Source organism: Mirounga leonina, unplaced genomic scaffold (genome assembly GCF_011800145.1).
Source record: "Mirounga leonina isolate KUSES-001 unplaced genomic scaffold, KU_Mleo_1.0 Mir_173, whole genome shotgun sequence".
Lineage (NCBI taxonomy): Eukaryota > Metazoa > Chordata > Mammalia > Carnivora > Phocidae > Mirounga > Mirounga leonina.
In genome coordinates this window covers 35,829,037-35,848,755 of record NW_023270447.1, presented here as the reverse complement: position 1 = coordinate 35,848,755, position 19,719 = coordinate 35,829,037, and the positions used below count along the sequence as shown (strand labels likewise).

Here is a 19,719-nt window from a genome sequence, read left to right as displayed (position 1 = left end):
ACTTATCAAACTCAACACCCAAAGAACAAATGATCCAATCAAGAAATGGGCAGAAGACATGAACAGACATTTTTCCAAAGACATCCAAATGGCCAACAGACACATGAAAAAGTGCTCAACATCATTCGGCATCAGGGAAATCCAAATCAAAACCTCAATGAGATACTACCTCACACCAGTCAGAATGGCTAAAATGAACAAGTCAGGAAACGACAGATGTTGCAGGGATGCGGAGAAAGGGGAACCCTCCTACACTGTTGGTGGGAATGTAAGCTGGTGCAGCCACTCTGGAAAACAGTATGGAGGTTCCTCAAAAAGTTGAAAATAGAGCTACCCTACAACCCAGCAATTGCACTACTGGGTATTTACCCCAAAGATACAAAAGTAGGGATCTGAAGGGGTACATGCACCCCGATGTTTATAGCAGCAATGTCCACAATAGCCAAACTGTGGAAAGAGCCAAGATGTCCATTGACAGATGAATGGATAAAGAAGAGTGGTATATATACACAATGGAATATTATGCAGCCATCAAAAGGAATGAAATCTTGCCATTTGCAATGATGTGGATGGCACCGGAGGGTATTATGCTGAGCAAAATAAGCCAGTCAGAGAAAGACATGTATCATATGACCTCACTGATATGAGGAATTCTTAATCTCAGGAAACAAACTGAGGGCTGCTGGAGTGGTGGGGGGTGGGAGGGATGGGGTGGCTGGGTGATGGACACTGGGGAGGGTATGTGCTATGGTGAGTGCTGTGAATTGTGTAAGACTGCTGAATCACAGACCTGTACCTCTGAAACAAATAATACATTATATGTTAAAAAAAAAAAAAAAGAAGAAAATAGCAGGAAGGGAAAAATGAAGGGGGGGAAATTGGTGGGGGAGGTGAACCATGAGAGACTATGGACTCTGAGAAACAAACTGATGGTTCTAGAGGGGAGGGGGGGGATGGGTTAGCCTGGTGATGGGTATTAAAGAGGGCACGTACTGAATGGACCACTGGGGTGCTCGCTTCAGCAGCACATATACTAATATTGGAACAATACTGAATGGAGCATTGGGTGTTATATGCAAACAATGAATCATGGAACACTACATCAAAAACTAATGATGAAATGTATGGTGATTAACATAACATAATAAAAAATATAAAAAATAAAAAATAAATAACAATAACAAGAATAGAAAAAAATCACAAATATTAACTTATTACTAAATGAAAATGAAATCAGTATAAAATGAACCAAAAGCGTTCATTTTCCCGTTTTATAACCAGTCTTCTCTCTAATGGTTCTTCCCCCTTTTCCAACTTCGTGGGAATGTTCAACCTAGTCCTCCTTCCTGTCTTCTTCATTACCTTCTTCTTTCTTTCTATTTCCTGTTTTCTTTCTCTTGTGATTACTTGCTTACTGATTTTGCATATAATCTATTCATTTCCTGTTTCCTCTTTTTTTTACATTTTTCCTGTTTCTCTCAATACAGTCTGAGTGTGACATGCAGCAATTATGCAAGTAAATGATCACAGAGTTTTAATAAAGAATTTCTCTATGTCAGGCATTAAATATATTTGGCCTAATGGAATGATTGATGTTATGATAAAATTTTATCCTTTAAAACCAAAACAAACACAACAAATATATGAAAAAAATAGCAACATCCAATGGAAAAACATTAATTAATTATTTGTTGGCTGCATTTCTAGTTAAGTTCCATAGTGCTTGTCATCAAACATCAAATAGGACACTAAAAAGATATACTTTCCCCAATTTGGGAACTAGGAAGGGAGCAGTGTTTTGTTTATTGGTATACTGTGAAAGAAAGAACAGTTATAATTTAGACCCAGACCAGACTTTGGGGATCATTTTAAAGTCTCATTCAGTTCTAGAGAAATGGTGCATTTCTGCGTGCACACATAGGTCTCAGATAAACCAACTTTTGGTCATGAAAATCTAGCTTTTGCAGCAATACTGATGCTTTGTTCTCTTGACTGCATATTAATACAGTTCTAAATTTTAATTGCCAAACATTCGGCTAGCCTGAATTCCCATCCAATCTTCTGCCCCTGGCCACCATACACACTTATACAGTTTTCCTTCTAAGTGTATGGATGCCTTTTCTCTGCGTTCTCCACTCCCCCACTCCCCATCTCAGGAGGTGACATAGAGCCTCAGGCACATTTCAGCCAGTGCTGAGTGAGGGCTATTATTTACACATCTCCTTGGGAAGCATGCAAAATGCTTGGGAGAAGATGCTCTGCCTAAGTACAGTTTTATCTTCAATCTGTTTCCCCCCCTTAATTTCAGAGATAATGATAGATAAAATTATTGCTCTTTTTTAACCCATCCCCAAACAATGCTGATTCTGTGCTTTTTCATCATGTTTAAATAATCTAGAAAATGAAGTGAGATTAAAAGCCAGCGATTAATTTGCTTGTGTTAATACAGTGAATAATGGCACATTACTCATTGGAAGAATTTTTCAAAATGAATTCCAGGCTATGTTAATTTTATCCATCAGAAAGTCGGTAAATATCTGTGGGTTACAAGGCACTGTTCTCTCTCTCGGTCTCTCTCTCTCTCTTTTTTTTTAAAGATTGTATTTATTTATTTGAGAGAGAGAGAATGAGAGACAGAGAGCATGAGAGGGAGGAGGGTCAGAGGGAGAAGCAGACTCCCTGCCGAGCAGGGAGCCCGATGCGGGACTCGATCCAGGAACTCCAGGATCATGACCTGAGCCGAAGGCAGTTGCTTAACCAACTGAGCCACCCAGGCACCCTCTCTTTTTTTTTTTAGACTTATTTATTTATTTGAGAGTCAGCATGCTTGCACATGCATCACACTGTTGGGGAAAGGGCAGAGGGAGAGGGAGAGAGTCTTAAGAGGACTCTGCTGATCGTGGAGCCCACCTTGTGGCTGGCTCTCAGGACTCTGAGATCAAGACCTGAGCCAAAACCAAGAGTCAGATGCTCAACTGAATGCACCACCCGGGTGCCCGGACACCATTCTCTCTTAAGCAAGGCAGATCTCCTAGTGAGCCAGGGGCCATGCAAGTACAAAGAGATATCACAAAGGGAGTAAGTAAATTGCTCAGTACCAAATGATGGGATACCTATTAAATTATAAAAGAGCTGAGGAGTACTTTTGCCTGGCGTGCTAGGGAAGATTTTTTTAAAGGCCACAGGTTTTATATAGTGGCCTGATATAGATTATTAGGGGCTGAAGGGTAGGGACCATGAATTAGTAATTTTTTACAAAACGCACTTATTATCATTGGAGCTCATTATAAATATTTGTTAGATGGCAGAAGAAAGGGTTTGTATCACTAAAGGGGAGAAGAAGGGACTTTAGACCAACCCGCACTCTTTGCAGGAAGACAAATAGGGATACTAAAGAACAGAAGGAAATACTCCCCGAATACTTAAATATTCATTACCTCATTTATCTCTTATAGTCATGTTGTGAACTAGGACTTTTTAACTTAATTTTAAATTATTAAAATCTGAGAATAAATATTAATTATTAAAATCTCAAAATAAGCAGATAATAAGTGGCAATACTAGGCCTCACTGAGTGTTTGGCACACTAAAACATGCTGCCTGATATGTAAGGCTGTAAGCCAGTGAGTCATGGAAATAAGGTTCAAATACAAATGTCCCATTTGTAGTTTAAGGCCAAGTATCATGGAGGCAGGCTGCCTTGAAATTCTGTCACTTACTATTCGTTGGACATTGAACAAATGATTTACATTTCATGATCATTGGTATTTTCTTGTACAACTGGGATAATTACAGAACCTACACAATATTGATTTTTTTTTTGTTTTTTTGTTTTTTGGCAAGAATAGATGAGATAACATGTGCACAGAACTAGAATATTACCTGACATAAATGACATACTTGATAAATGTTAGTTTTATAGAACTAGAATTAAATAGTCTTGCACTGAATAGCTTCTGCAGTCATATTGTAGTTATTTTCCAGGGGAATTTTAAAAAGGATTCTGAATAATGTATACATTTCTCTTAATATGTCTAGTTGTCTTTGTTTCCTTTTAAAAACACTTTCTGGGTACTGACTCCTCTTCTGTAATTAGGTAGCCTGCACCATAAACTTTGTCATAAATTTTCTATTTGTGCTGATCATCTTTACAGAATATCTTGAGAAAAACTAAATAGGGCTTATTTTAACCTGAATTGCTGCAGTATCTAGTTACAGAATGTTCTCAAGTATAAAATATCTATGCTTTTTTTTCATTAGGTGTCACTCCCTATCACTTAAAAAAAAAAGTATATGTGTCCTTAACATTAGCCAATTGATGGCCAATGTGTTTTTTTTCTTTTTTTAAGATTTTATTTATTTATTTGAGAGAGTGAGAGAGGGCATACACAGAGAGGGAGAGAGAGAAGCAGACTCCCCACGGAGCAGGGAGCCCGATGCGGGGATGGATGCGGGGCTCGATGCGGGGTTCGATCCCAGGACCCTGGGACCATGACCTGAGCTGAAGACAGGTGCTTAACCAACTGAGCCACCCAGGCGCCCCATCGATGGCCAATGTTAAAGGACACAAATTCCCAAACAGTCACACCCTGCCCAGACCCAGGTGTTTTCTCTTCATGTAAAGCAAACAGCACAGCTGTATGGAGTAAGAGCTTCCCCTGAAGCCATGACTGGCTTTTCGATATTGCCACTGACTCCAGCCCATTTAGCAGGTAGAATCAGACTTGGTGAAGCAGAGAAGGCCTACAGTTAGCCCAAAGATAAACAGCAACAGAAAAAAAAAAAATACAGAAAGAGTTAGTCTTAAAGAGAAAGTTCATGATGAGGAATCATCTTAAGTATGAAATAAAAGGTGCAAAGAGTCAACATAAAAAAATGAACTCCTACTAAAGAGTAAGAAAAAAAAAAAGATTATAAAAAAGAAAGATGGCAAAGAAAGCTGAGACACTGAGTGGAAAACACAAAAAAAAATAACATGCAATAAAACAACAGGCTGTATAATAACTAATACTGATTATACATTCCCTATGTGTCAGGCACTCTTCTAAAGACTTCTACATATTAAAGAACTCCGCCTTCACGGTATTTATGTGAGACATTATTTCCATTTTGCTGATGGGGAGACTGAGGCAATTTCATTAACTTGCTCAGATAGCTTAGCTATTAACTGGGAATCTAGGATTCAACTGAGCTGATCGTGACTTAAGCCAAATTTGTCTCCAAGTCTATACAGGCAAAAAAGAGGAAACAATAGAGATTTATTAAACAAACTGAGAAGAGAAGCCTATTGCACAGAGAAAACCTAGCAGCTCACAGAGCAAGGGAAAATTATTAGTACTCTGCCCTTATAATCCTTTTCAATCCTGTTTTTGTGAGTGTGCCCAAGAATGCATTCCTAACAGGAATGTATGCAGTTTATGTAAGCATCTGCATCTACTATATTAAGACATGTACTCTCTCATTATTAAACCTGTATCTTCACTGGCCTGCTTTATTACACTCTATGCCTCTTAAACATAGGGGAAAAGATCTTGTATTAATCTGTGTTCTCAATCACTGGCAGAATCTCTGATAGTTCATAGGTGCTCAAAAATCCTAGTCCACTCCTCTCTCCATCCCTTTTCTTTATCCCCATAATACATTATTCACATCTTCATATTCCACTTTTTTTTTGAGAAAGAGAGAGCACGTGCATGCACATGTGAGTGGTGGGCAGGGGTGGAGGGAGTGGGAGAGAGAGAATCTTAAGCAGGCTCCACGCTCAGGGGAGCCTGATACAGGGCTCAATCTCACAGCCCTGAGATCATGACCTGAGCCAAAATCAAGAGTTGGACACTTAACTGACTCAGCCACCCAGACGCCCCTTCATATTCCACTTTCAATCAAAATTATTTGTTTTCTTTCTACATGCAGTCCACTGTGCCCTTATGCTTTGTCTTCTTCCTTGTTAACGAAGATGTCCCTCTGTTCCTATGCAGAAACCACTAAGTACTAAACCCCATTCCTTTCAACTACTCAAGGGATTCAGTACATTAATTCTCCTGGTTTCTCTTATAGCATCCAGTGTTCCACCTTTATTGGCTCATTCCCATAACATGTGTTGTAATTTCTGCAATCTTAAAAAGAAAAAACAAACACAGAAACAGAGATCTAACAACAACAACAAAAACCGCTTGAGACCTCTTCCCTCTCCAAATACTGCACTATTTTTACAGTAACTTCTCAAAATAGTGTCTATTCTCACAGTTCCAATCGTCTTGATATCCTTCTCATTGATTTCACTCTGATTAGATTTCTGGCGCCACTATTTGTGTGTATTACCTTCTCTCATTGCTCCACAATGCTGCCGGTCATTTTCAGTCTCCATTTTACTTAATCTGCTACCCAGTATTTGACGTAGTTGATCATTTTCTTCTCCTTGAAACACTTTTACTTTGCTTCCAGAATATCACACTTTCCTGGTTCTCTCCCCCAGTCAGCTCTACTAGTCCTTCCCTATCTCACCAACCTTCTGATGATGTTAGAGCATCTCAGGGATGGCTCCTTGGACCTCTTCTTTTTCTACTTTACTCCTATAGTGATTTCATCACATTTCATGGTTTTTAAATACAAAGTCAAAAGCAGACAACTGTCCCCTGAATTAGAGGCATAGATCTCTCCCATATTTTCCCACTGACTTGTAGGTACACATACACAAATTCCTGCTCAGCCTCTCCATGATGGTGTCTAATACCGATCTCAACCTTAATGTGTCTAACAAGAACTCATTATTGCTACTCAAATGGTCTTTGCTGTCAGCCTTCCTATTTCAATTAATGATAACCCGTACTTCCAATTTGCTCAAACCAAAATCTTTGAAATCCTTTTGACTTTGTCTTTAGGGCCTCTTAACTGTTTTTCCTGCTATCATTCTTGTCCCCTGCAATCAATTCTCAACATAGAAGCCACAGTAATCCTAATAAAATAAGTCAGATTGCATTGCTATTTTGCTCAAAACATTCCAATAGTTTTCTGTCTGTTGTGGACTGAATTGTGTTATTGGTCAAAATATGAATGCTAAAGGCAATTCTGGTGAGAGTGCAGAAAGAAAAGAGAAGAGCTATACAGAAAGCTCCTATCATCTCAGTGAATATATATCATCATGAACAGAACGCTAGTAGAAATATGAACATTAAGGGTGTTTCTGGTGAGGTCTCAGATGGAAATAAAAAACATGCTATTAGAAACTGGAGGAAAGGTGATTCTTATTATAAAGTGGCAAAGAGCGTGGTTGAGTTGTGATCTATTCTTTTGTGGAAGGGAGAACTTATAAGCTATGAAATTGGGTATTTAGCAGAAGAGGTTTCTAAGCAAAGTGTTGAAGGTGCAGCTAGGTTGTCTTTACTAGAGAGAGGAGAGAGATGAACTAAGAAAGAAACTGTTAGGTGAGATGGAACCAGAACTTAAAGATTTGCAAAAATTCTCAGCCCATCTATATTGTAAAAAATGAAAGCCTGTTCTGGAGAGAACACCAAGTATGTGACTGGATAATCACTCCATAAAGAGATTATCCATGGGTTTAATCAGCTGTCTCTTTGGCAGAAGCCAGGATGGGATGGTAGAGTTATTCAGCTATGAATATGCTTTATCCTTCAAAAAAAGGGAACTGAAGGCTCCAGAGATCGTCATGGCTGCCACTACCAGCAGAGGTCCGGATCATACTGGCCCAGGGGGCAAGGCTATTTCCTCCAGTTTCAGAGGGTGAGGCAACTCCTGGGGTTGAGTGGGCTAGGCATCCTCTGAAAATGCCATGAGCATGGGGCCATCTCAAAGAGCCTATAGAACAGGACAGAAACCTAGGGCTGTGGGGGTGGCACTGCCACCCCCAGTGGGGACAAAGGGCAGAGCATACAGCTAAGAGAGGATTATCCTCAAGCTTTAAGATCTAATGGAATTTGTTTTGTTAAGTTTTGGGCTTGCTTGAGACCTGTTCTCCTTTATTTCTTTCCAGTGTCTTCCTTTTAGACGGGAATTCCTTTGCCCATCTCACCACTGTATTTGAGAAACTCATTATGACTGGTTTCACACGTTCACAATTGGCAAGAAATGTTGCCTCAGGATGAACCATACCTGAAGTCTCACCAGCTAAATAGCTTATTTAGATGATAATTAGATGAGACTTTGGACTTGGGAGTTCATGCTGAAATGGATTAAGACTTTTGGGCTTTTGGGACGGGGTGAATATATTTTGCATACGAGAATGACATAGATTTGGGGGAAGGACAGAAGACAGAATGTTATGAGCTGAAATGTGTTCCCACAAAATTCATATGTTGAAACCCTAACCCCCAATGTGACTATATTGTGTTTAGCTAGAGATAGGGCCTTTAAGGAGGTAATTAAGGTTAAATGAGGTTATAAGGGTGGAACCTATAGGACTGCTGTAAGAAGAGAACACCAGCGTTCTCTGTTTCTCTGTGCACCTACAGAGGAAAGGCCATCTGAGAACACAGCAAGAAGGTGGCCATCCGCGAGACAGGAAGAGAGGTCTAACCAGAAACTAATGCTGATGACATCCTCATGTAGGACTTCCAGCCTCCAGAACCTCAAGAAGAGAAATATCTGTTGTTTAAGTCATCTAATCTCTGGTATTTTGTTATGGCAGTCCTCAAAGACCATCTGACTCAACGAAGAAAGTAAAGTGCTTGCAGTGGCCAACACTCACCTTCCCGTCCTCATCCTTTTACTTTTCCAATATCATATTACTCATTCCATTCTGCTCCAGCCCCACTAGCTCTTTGTTTTCTGGTATTCTCCTGTCTCAGGGACTCTGACTTGTGGTTCCATATCTGGACTCTTTCTTCAAATATATGCCTTATTTGCTCTTGTTCCTCTTTAAGTCTTTGGTCAAATGTCACGTTACCAAACTTTTTTTTTTCCTATTCATTCAATTTACACATTTAACCTTTTCACCTTCCCTGATAACAATTCTTCCATAGAACTTAGAACTTATATCTTCTAACATACTTTCTAAATTACCTATGCATTTTGTTTGTTTTCCCTTACTACTAAAACAAAAGCTCCATGGTAACAGAGATTTTTATCATTCTTGGTCTCTTTTGAATCCTCAGTAAATAGAACAGATTCTGTCACATAGTAGCTACCCAATAAACATTTATTAAATTAAGTAAAATGTATTTAGATTTTCTTCTCTGATAGAGAATAATGACCTTCATCTTTGTATTACTAGTACCTACAGAGGAAATATAAAATGTTAAATTTTCTATTAAAATAGTTTATATCTTATTAAATATAAAATAGAATTAAAATAAAGCAATAAATTAAGCATCAGTCTTAAATGAAAGAATAAATGCTTGAGGCTATTAGGGAGAGGAATATGGAATCAAAAATCGCAGCCCTAACATTTCTATCACTTCTGATAATTTATATGAACATTTCTATGTAATATTTGGAAGTAATTACTAAGAACATGACAGTTATTATATACTGTGTTTGTTTATTCATGTGTTATAAAATTGATAATAAACAGCAATCACATGCCTTGTAGCCAATCTCCCCAACACTCTGAATGGTGCAAGGTGAATTAATTAGTAAGAACAGATGCAATGCAGTTCTAAGAGATCTGGTGGCCATGGTCCAGTGGCTGGCTTCACAGCACAGTGTAAATAAAGTACATATTCATATGTAGATATCATCCAAGTTAGGTTCACATGAGGAATCACAGAGATGGCTTGACACTCTCTTTGAATATCACTTTCAATGATAACACACTAGCACAATATTAGAGATAACTGGAATGTTGTGTTTAGCTAGAGATTTCATTGCAAGCTCATTGCAGTTTGCAAACAATATTTACAATTTCTCATGTTTCTTTTTGTAAAATGCTTAACTACTTGCCTGCTGTAATGTATAATAGGGGGAGAACTGAAATCTGTGGGCACCTGGTTTATTTAAATGACAATTTTTTATTCATATGCTCAGTAATAGGTATTAGAAAGGCAATCAGAAATTAAGTGGTTAATGAAAAAATAGTAACTATAGAATTTGCTTTTGCAAACCTCTCAAGCTCTCATTACCAAAATTAAAATGATTGAACGTAATCTCAAAGTGATACGAAAATTTATTTTATTATTTTTTTGCAGGAACCTTGTATGCAAAGTAACTGTCACCCATCTAAAAAAACATTATTATTTCTAAAATTAAGGAAGATCTAATTCAAGAGTCTCAATTTGGGGATGGATGATAAGCCATGAAAAATCATGTCATAATAAACAATGGCTTTGCTATGCCCACTTGGACAATATTAGTTTCCTGGCCTAATCCTTTTAGTCAGTTGTTTTTACAGTCTGGCCAAGAAAATATAGTTAAGATGATATTGAGATTTTTTAAGAAAATACATTATAAAACATTCACAAATCTAACTCCTGAAGCTAAGCACCATTTGAATTAAAACATCTTAAAGTTCTCTCTTTCACACTGAAGTTTGAATCCCTATGATTTGGGGCTTAAAGTGGTCAGAGTAAAGCCCTAAGGTAATAAAGATTTTTAATACTGTAATATAGGAAGTATCAAATGAGTGTGCAGATACATGCAATGTAAGAAATAATTGCAACTGAAAATCCTCTTGGAAATCCTACTGCCTCCTCCCACCAAAAAAAAAAAAAAATCTGGCAGGTATTTTTTCTCACCTCAGCTATAGCTTCCTCATGTCAGAGCCACAAACTGACTCAGAAAATCATTATAATACAAATCATAGTTCATATTTAAAGATAACTTGTTATTTTTCCAGAACTATGGTAAGCAGTGGGTATGCATTATCTCATTTATCTCACAGTGGCTCTAGAAGTGATATTTTTATTATTCCTAAATAACAGACTTTTAAAAAATGAGGAAAGCAATCTGCCAAAGTCATGAGACAAGTGCATGGCAGAGCTGAGCTTAGATTTTCGGCACTAAAATCATTGTTCTTAATCTCCACTGTATGATGTTAGTCTACCACACAAATTTCAGTACTGCACTGATATGTCCATCTAATTTTGAAATTCTCTATGGGGCATTTTGAAGAGTTACTAGGAAGCAGGTAACATTGAATTTTTTATAATCTGGCACCAAAATATGGCTAATAAGGGCCTTAATTTAAAATGCAATATTTATGGACCGAGAGATTGAACATTTTCTGTATAGGTAAGACAATATAAATCAATGAAACAAATAAATAATAACAACAAAATATCCTGAAAAAGGACTGACTGGTAGTGGATATAAATAGAATAATGGATAAAAATAGAAAAAAGGACAATGATACTACATCACAAATCTAGATTTAATTAATTCCTTGTGAAGAGGAACTGAACAGAAATTTTTCATTTTTAACCACAATGCCTTATGTGATTTTTATTCTATGGTATAGATTTAGTCACAGTTTATGCTCCTTCTTTGCATTTACAAAGTCTAAGGTAACTTACCACTTCAAAAAAATTTTAAGTTTTTATTCAAATTCCAGTTAGTTCACATACAGTGTAATATTAGTTTCAGGTGTACAATACAGCGATTCAACACGTCCATACAACACCTGGTGCTCATCACAACAGGTGCACAACTCAATCCCTATCACCTATTTCACCCATTCCTGCCACCCACCTCCCCTCTGGTAACTATCAGGTTATTCTCTATAGTTAAGAGTCTGTTTCTTGGGTTGCCTGTCTCTCTCTCTTTTTTTTCCCCTTTGCTCATTTGTTTCGTTTCTTAAATTCCACATATGAGTGAAATCATATGGTATTTGTCTTTCTCTGATCTCTTTCTCTTAGCATAAAACTCTCTAGCTCCATCCATGTCATTGCAAGCTGCAAACCATTTCCAAGTTTTTTAAATCAACACTGCAACCAAGGAGACCCAACTGAGTATTGGAAATATAATTCTGAAATTTAGAGGGGATAATCAGGTAAGTGGTTTTGCTTAATAAGGCTTATTCTGATTCCCCACATGAATAACTTTCACATTATAGAAGCTCATCTGCAACTTAGAGGAAAATAGTGGGTACTATCAGGAATCCCTGAGATTTTTTTTAAAGATTTTATTTACTTATATATTTGAGAGAGAGAGAGAGCAAGCATGAGTTGGGGGCAGAGGGAGAGGGAGAAGCAGGCTCCCTGCTGAGCAGGGAGCTGATGCAGGGCTCCATCCCAGGATCCCAGGATCATGACCTGAGCTGAAGGCAGACACTTAACCAAATGAGCCACCCAGGCACCTCAGGAAGCCCTGAGATTTTTGAAGAGGCTCTTTTGTTTTTCTATTTTCATAAACAGAAAAATATAAAGAGATGGTCATACATCATAATTCGTTATGCTCTACCCAAAAATATTTTATCCTCAATTCTTATATATTATTCTTTAAAAAAAATTTAAAGCCTCACTTACTTATATCAAACAGAACATCTCTAAGGTAGATGACTATAAGAAAAGATCTTGGTTCGTAAAGTATAGAATTGCGAACGGCATGGTACAACTTTGCACCGGGAAAAGTAAAACAACCCCTCCCCCACAAACACCACCATCAAACAGCAAAAAGAACTCAGAAGAGGGAAAACCACATGAAATATTCTAAAATGAGGACTTGAATCCAGTGAAAGCAGCAGTATTTGTGTTAAAATTTTTCAAACTTAATGAAATTCAGGACTCACTTTAAATTCTTCATTATCTGCTACCTATTTTTCAAGTTTTGTTTTGAAGACTGCTCTGCCCTCCTCTACCTCGAGTGGAGATGAGAATGGATATTTTCCAGTGCCTACAATATGGTGCCAATTAGGTGATTTAAATGTATTATATTATTTACTTCCCATAATCACTGTGCCAGGGAAATATGTCCCTATTTACAGGTGAGGAAACAGCTTGAGCAGAGAGGTCAGGGAGGCTGCCAGTCCCCCAGCTGGTTCAGGCCTGCCGGTCTATTCCACACACACGTGCATCAACTCTTCCTTATGCTCTCGGCTCCAGCTGCACAATTTTTGTACACACAAAACAATGCACTTCATCTCCTCTGAATCCAAGGTAGCTCTCGTTCTTAACTTCTAAAAGCATTAAAGTGAAAATGAATAGGATCTTTTGCATAATTACTTCCTCCAACTTCTTGTTATGTATTGTTATTCCAGCAAAGGAGAACAATAGGGAGAAATGAGAGATCTTTCAGAGTGGTAGTCACCCTAAAAGGATGTGTGATTTCTTCCCCTATGAGTAAATTATCTACAGCTTTTAAATCAATGCCCACCAAATTAGCTCAACGCAAATAAAAATGACAATAACAATGCCCATCTATCTGTAGCTTGTTTTCTATATATGGCAATTCATCACTGGCTAGCACAACCTAGTAAGACTGTGTATATGGTTCTTGCAATTTACATGATTAGATCCTTAACAGCTTTGTGATTGAAGAGCATCCCTTTAAAGATCTCCACCTATTGCTTATTAAACATACATCTCCATGTGTGCAAAAGCTGCAGCATCAGGGAGAGTGACAAGATAAGCGATGGCTATAAAGCAAAGAAAAATGGCCATGCCTCCATTCGTTGTTTGTTTCCAATTTATTGGTGTTGCGGAAGCGGGTGGGCCTTGATGGAAAGCTGTGCTTTTGGGAGGTTTTGATTAACCTATATCCTCACATTTCTCCCATCATCATTATACAGACAGGTAAGTAAACAGATAAAATAGTTAAGTAAAACAGATATAATAGACCCCCTTAGTCTCATCTCTAGAAATTTATCCCTATGGAAATTCAGCTAGCTATCTCATTTAGCTCACTTTCCAAAGAGTGATTTATGTGCCACCCACATGGTGCAACAACAGTAACCTAAGCTGCCACAATCAGTCCTTCCTTCCTCCCTCCCTTCCTTCCTCCCTCCCTCCCTCCCTCCCTCCCTTCCTTCCTTCCTTCCTTCCTTCCTTCCTTCCTTCCTTCCTTCCTTCCTTCTTCCTTCCTTCCTTCACAAACCATTTCTTGTGCATCGTCTATTTCATAGGCTCTGTTCTAAGCACTGGGGTTATGATGATAAATGAAGAATGCCCTCCCAGTCTTAGCAATGTAATGTATCTAGATGATTAAAAAATACTACTTAAACATCCCAAATCTAAAAATTATTATCTTCATCAAAGGTATTCACAGCAATAGTAAATAAAAATGAATAGAAATTTAGTAACTATCCTCCCAGTTTATATGGTAACATCCCTGTTATCTACGGCATATAATTTTCTGCCAACAGTAAGCCGATATGTCTAATTTGGTACTGAGAAGTTGTATGTGTGTGTGAGTGTGTGTGTGCGCGCATGAGCATGTGTATGCTCCAACACTTTAAAGAGACTCCAGTGTGGCTTGGGTTACAGATACAGAAATGTAACATATGACTTCTCAAAGTCTTTTACTCTCTTGTGATCCTAAAACATTTGTAGTTTAGGAAAAATTACACTGAGCAAGTCAAGGAAAAATAATATATAAAATGAAGAAGAAAAGTATGGCTGTGTACAGAGGAAAACGAAAATCATCTCAGACAAATGGTACTTATGTATAAAAAGACTTTCTGAAAGGTTTTACTGTCAGTGAACTGAGATAGTTGATCCAAATAAAGTTGATTATGAGCCATGAGCTGTTTTATGTTAGAGGAAATAATATATTTGCATTTATTCAAGCTAGCAATCTGTACTATTTATAGTTACTAAAACTCTGACTTGACTGGCAATGGCAGACAGAGGAGCAGCTTTTGGGGTAGGAAGAGGGTTCCTACACTGAGGTTGAGCTTTCCTTTGTGTTCTAGAACCTAATGGCAGCTCTCCTGTTCATTTTAAACTTTCAAAAATCATGTCCATTGATATTGTAATGATAATTTTTAAATCACAGCTTTTATTCTACATGAGACTAGAATTAACAGCATGCGCTTTCCCTCCACAATGTCTAGTATACGTTTGAGCCACTCACCTTATAGTTAATTTCACAATTTTCCGGTCAGGTAATCTAATCACTACCATGGATAGAACTGAGACAGTATTAAAACCGTATCAAAAATACAGTATTGAAACACATTAAAAGCTTTTTAATGAGTTTACTGAAATAGGAATATCATCTCAGACCTGTCAAATTTGTTAACCCTTATTTATTAAGGTATGGATTTCTCAAATTTGCTTTTCTATAAAAGGGACATTCCTAGGCCTCAATGTCAAGAAAAACTTCCACTGATATTCTGGTGGTTTTTAACAACAAATACAATAGCAAAAACTTCTGTTGAAGGCTTTGTGAAACAGCCTTATAGGAACTTCAGGAATGAAAGGAAGGAGTCAGCACATAAGGTGGATAATATTCATCCTTAAAGCTTCCAGAGATTTACCATCTCTATGAAGAAATACTAAAGGCAAATCTCATTTTAATGATTACTATCTCCTAGGCTTTATGCCATATGTTATTTATTTTTATAGCAAACTCAAAGGGAATATTACTATTTATTAATGAAGGAATTAAAGCTCAAAACTTGAAGTTTCCTCATCACAGATAATAAAGCTATTTTTCCCTCTGACAGTATTTCTTCTGTATAAGTGGTTCCTTCCAGCCATTCAAGTCTGAAGGTCAATTTTCACTTCCTTGGATAGGCCTTCCTTGAGAACCTAAATCAATAGTAGCTGCACAATATCAGCCCCAAGTCAGTGACTATCTCACTACTTTATTTGATTTTCTTTATGTAGTACTTATAATTTGAAATTACCTCATTCATTCATTCATTCACTGGTGTATGGTCTTTCTCCCTTCCACTAGAATGTAAGCCTGTGAAACAAAAACTTTTCAATTTGTTTATTGTTGTTTTTTTAGCTTTTTGAAAAAAGTATCTGACACTTAGTAGTTGCTAAATTAATATTTGTTGAATAAGTATATGTATGCATAAATGAACGAATGAATGAATTGCCTACAGAAACTCTAAATCTGAGGATTCCAATCAGTGTCTCTGTTCCTTGCAGATATAAAGGAAACAATTCCCTAATCCAATGTGTTATTGGTAAAATATGTCATCAACATCCTCCTCCTCCTGTTTTTCTATTTATCACTTTCTCTTTCCATTTAAGTCAGCCAGTGATTTTTGATAAATTGGATCACATTTATAGGTTATAAAAGACTTAACCTATTACTCTTTCATGGAATTTTGCTAGTTTCCCACTATCAGTCAGCACCCCTCTTATGTCCTTCATTTGCTTCTTACTCAAGTTGGATTTCAAAATGCATCAGTACGATCAATTCCTTTCAAACGCCCTTAATTAACTCACTTCAGTTCTTTGATTTTTTTTTCAATTATTCTTTATTGCACTCATCTAGGAAACTCAGAAAACCCAGTAAAAGCATATTTGCCTAGCTACTTGCTGTACAGTCTGAATTCAAATTCATGACCACAAAACTCAAATGAGACCTTAATATTTGCAATCCAAATCACTTCTTTAGTATGCTTGTTTTCCTACATTCAACAATTTTATACCTTCTCTTTCCTTAAATCTTGTATATAATTCCCCTCCCTTTCTACCTCCCTCCTCCATTTCATTCCCTTAGTGGAATACTTGTTTAAATACTTAAGTAGGAAATCTCTCCTTTTCTCACCCCCAAATCTATCAATTAATCTGCATCTGTATCCATACTCTCTGCCTTCTTGACTATTATTCTTGACTCTATCAAAAGAATAAATCGTCCCCTGATAAAATATTTCTGACTATCAAAGGCCAGCTCTTTGAATAGTGCCTATATTACATTCATTACAGCTTCACAGAAGTTTTCTTCTTCAAATTATCCCTTGTTTACCAACAGCATCATTTCTTATTTTCTAGAGGGTCATCTTTTATTATTTCCTTTTTTAAAAAAATGACTAAAGTCGTCTTGATCCCCTCCATCTATACTGTATCCCTTTATTTGCTGTCATGGCAAACAACTTGCCAAGTTGGTCTATAACTTCATTCTCTCCTTAACCCACTCCAATTAGGTTTTTGCTTCCATCACTCTAGCAGAGATTCTATATCTGAAGGTTATCAATGGCCTCTGGTAGACATGGAGTGTGCTGCCCCCACTCCTCTTCAAGAAAGGACTTGTTGCGTAGTTGCCAAAAAGAGTGGTGAGCAGACTGCCTCTACCTGTCAGCTTCTTCATGGTTGGCATTAGCTGCATAGATGTGCCTCTTCTGAACAGCCAACATTCAAAGGCTGAGCAAGGTGGGAATATAAAGCCCCAGCCATTTTGCTGACACAGGATAATTCTGATGGTCATTTTTGCTCTAGAACTTCCCCACCAGGATGGCCAAAGCTTTGTTAGGCATTTATTGCAGTGTGACATCTATCTCTGCCAAGTCCTGTGTCCTTCCTCCTTCCTTTCATAGGTGTTGTTCCCTAATAAATGTCTTTTACATTTACATTTACATTCAGTATCTGCTTCCAGAGAATTTAACCTGTGACAGTCAGTACCAGGAGCAATTTGAGAAGGCTGGTTGTAAGATGGGGTTTGCCTTTGGAAAGTGGATCACATGCCACCTGGCAGGCAATGACAATGCATCACTAGTAAGAGGGAACACAGATGGAACTTGGGACAAAGTGCCCATCCAACTGAAATTTTCACCTTTGGTATTTGGTAGAGCATGAGGATATATTGATACAAGGGCATACATTAGCAGCTGATGTCACTGCTGCTACTGAAATGTACGGAGAAAATAATAGATGGAAGAATAACAGGATTAGGTGGCTACTGCTAAGTACCACAGGTACTCAACAGCTGTGCTTCCCAGTATGGTAGCCACTTGCATGTGTGGCTGTTGTGCAACTGAAATGTGGCTAGTCCAAACTGAGATAACTGCATTTTAAATTTTAAATTTTAATTTTAAAGATTTATTATAAAAAATCTCATTACTTTTTAATGCTGATTAATGTTGAAAAAGTTATCAGTATCTGTTCTAGTAAGAGGTTGGAGAAAGTGGAGGGCCCGGTTCTGGATTTGATAGTCAGATTGTACAAACATGAAAGAAGTTTAAATACCAACTAAGGTCAAGGTCAGGATGGAAACATCTGGGTACATGCCCCTAAAAATTATGGCTCCCCAGACTCTCTGAGTTTGGGAGACTGTAATATGGCCTACCTACCCTACTGAAAGCTTGCACCTGATGCCAGCCCTACTGGAAGATAGTGCAAAGGCCTCTCCCATCCAAAGCAATATGTACCCAGCTTAAGACCTGCCCTCCCACCCCTCCTGGCACTAGACCTAAAATATGCTAGCACAGTATAACCCAGGTGGGATGAACTGGTCTGATCCCTAAAGGAGCTGCCAGACCTAGTTAGTACCAACAGGTACTAACTGGGTTTGGGCGAGTGTATATAGGACTAGATTTTAAGGATGTTTATTCAAGGGGACTGGAAAATAAAATTGGATAGGGATGGATTTATCGACTTGAATGTGTCATCCCAAGGTACGAGATTTAACTAGCAAAGATCCATCCCAGAAAATGTTGTAAACTCCCTCCTAGGAAGACTCCTAGAACCATGGAGAAAGTAATGGAACACACTGAGCAAAGCTGAAATGTCAGAATTGCCATGGCAATCTCTGGAGGAAGGGTTTAGAAGACTTGAGGAAATGCTGGAATGGATATTCAATGTATGGCTGAAAGACCCAGTAGATGATTACGCTTCTCATGAAGGCTAGAGGACACTAACTATTTACTAAGGCTTTGAGAAATGTGATAGAAGGATGACATCAGCTTCAGTAAAAATTCAGTGGTAGCCCTCTGAATAGGGCTGGAAGGAGTAGAGGCTATTGCAGATCTTTTCCCACTAATATCAGTATGGATAATAGGGTCCCCAAACAATTGAAACTGAGTGTCAGGTCAGTGCTTAACCAACTACAACTACCAGAATCCAAGGGGGTTGCTTTTTTTGTTTGTTTGTTTGTTTTTGTACTGAATGCAGCAGCAGACTGACATTCAAGGAAGAATGACCCAAAGATGAATATAAAGATTGTAATAAAACATGGCATCCTTAAGTACAAAATAAATAAGCTGCCAACAACAGGAATACTACTCAACTTGTACTAGCAAAAGAACTCAAGTTTAGATTCCCAGGATGATGAGGGTAGCCATGTGGATAAAAATTCATGATCCTTCCCTAGTTTCCAGACTTCAGCCAGTTTCCAGAGGGAGGGCCCATTCACTGAAGGTATGGTAGGGTGTTCAGGTGGAAGGACCTCACAACTGTATGACAAGTGTACATGGGCATGATCCCTCTAGTCCTTCCTCAAAGGGACTATGAGTATTTACTTGGGAAAGGAAAATACCCAGATATATTGACAACTGTTGGATACAGGGTCTGCGTTGACAATGATATCCAGAAACCATCATCATGGTCTCCTTGTTAGAGTGAAGACATAGGGGACATAAGGATAAATGAATAAATGGAGTTGTGATCAATGTCTACCTATGGTATATCCACCAGTGATCATTTCTCTTGTCCTTAAATGTGTAATCAAGAATGACACTTAGAAGTTGGTGAAAAACTGCTATTGGATGTTTGGTCACTGGGTAATAGCTATGACACTGGGTAAGAGCAAGTGAAAGCCCCTAAGCCTGATCCCTGCACATCCAGAAAATAGGGAATAAAAAACATTGTTGAATCCTAAGAGTAGGAGAAGGGTTTGGAGATAAAAGGGCCATCTTTATGGATCTAAAGGATACAG

The 19,719-nt window shown here is 38.0% G+C and overlaps 1 protein-coding gene across 1 annotated transcript in view; it reads right to left on the bottom strand.

Moving 5' to 3' along the window:
- Positions 1-19,719, bottom strand: part of NEGR1 (neuronal growth regulator 1) — an 849,377-nt gene that overhangs the window by 370,992 nt on the left and 458,666 nt on the right. The gene's annotated exons all lie outside the window — the stretch shown is intronic.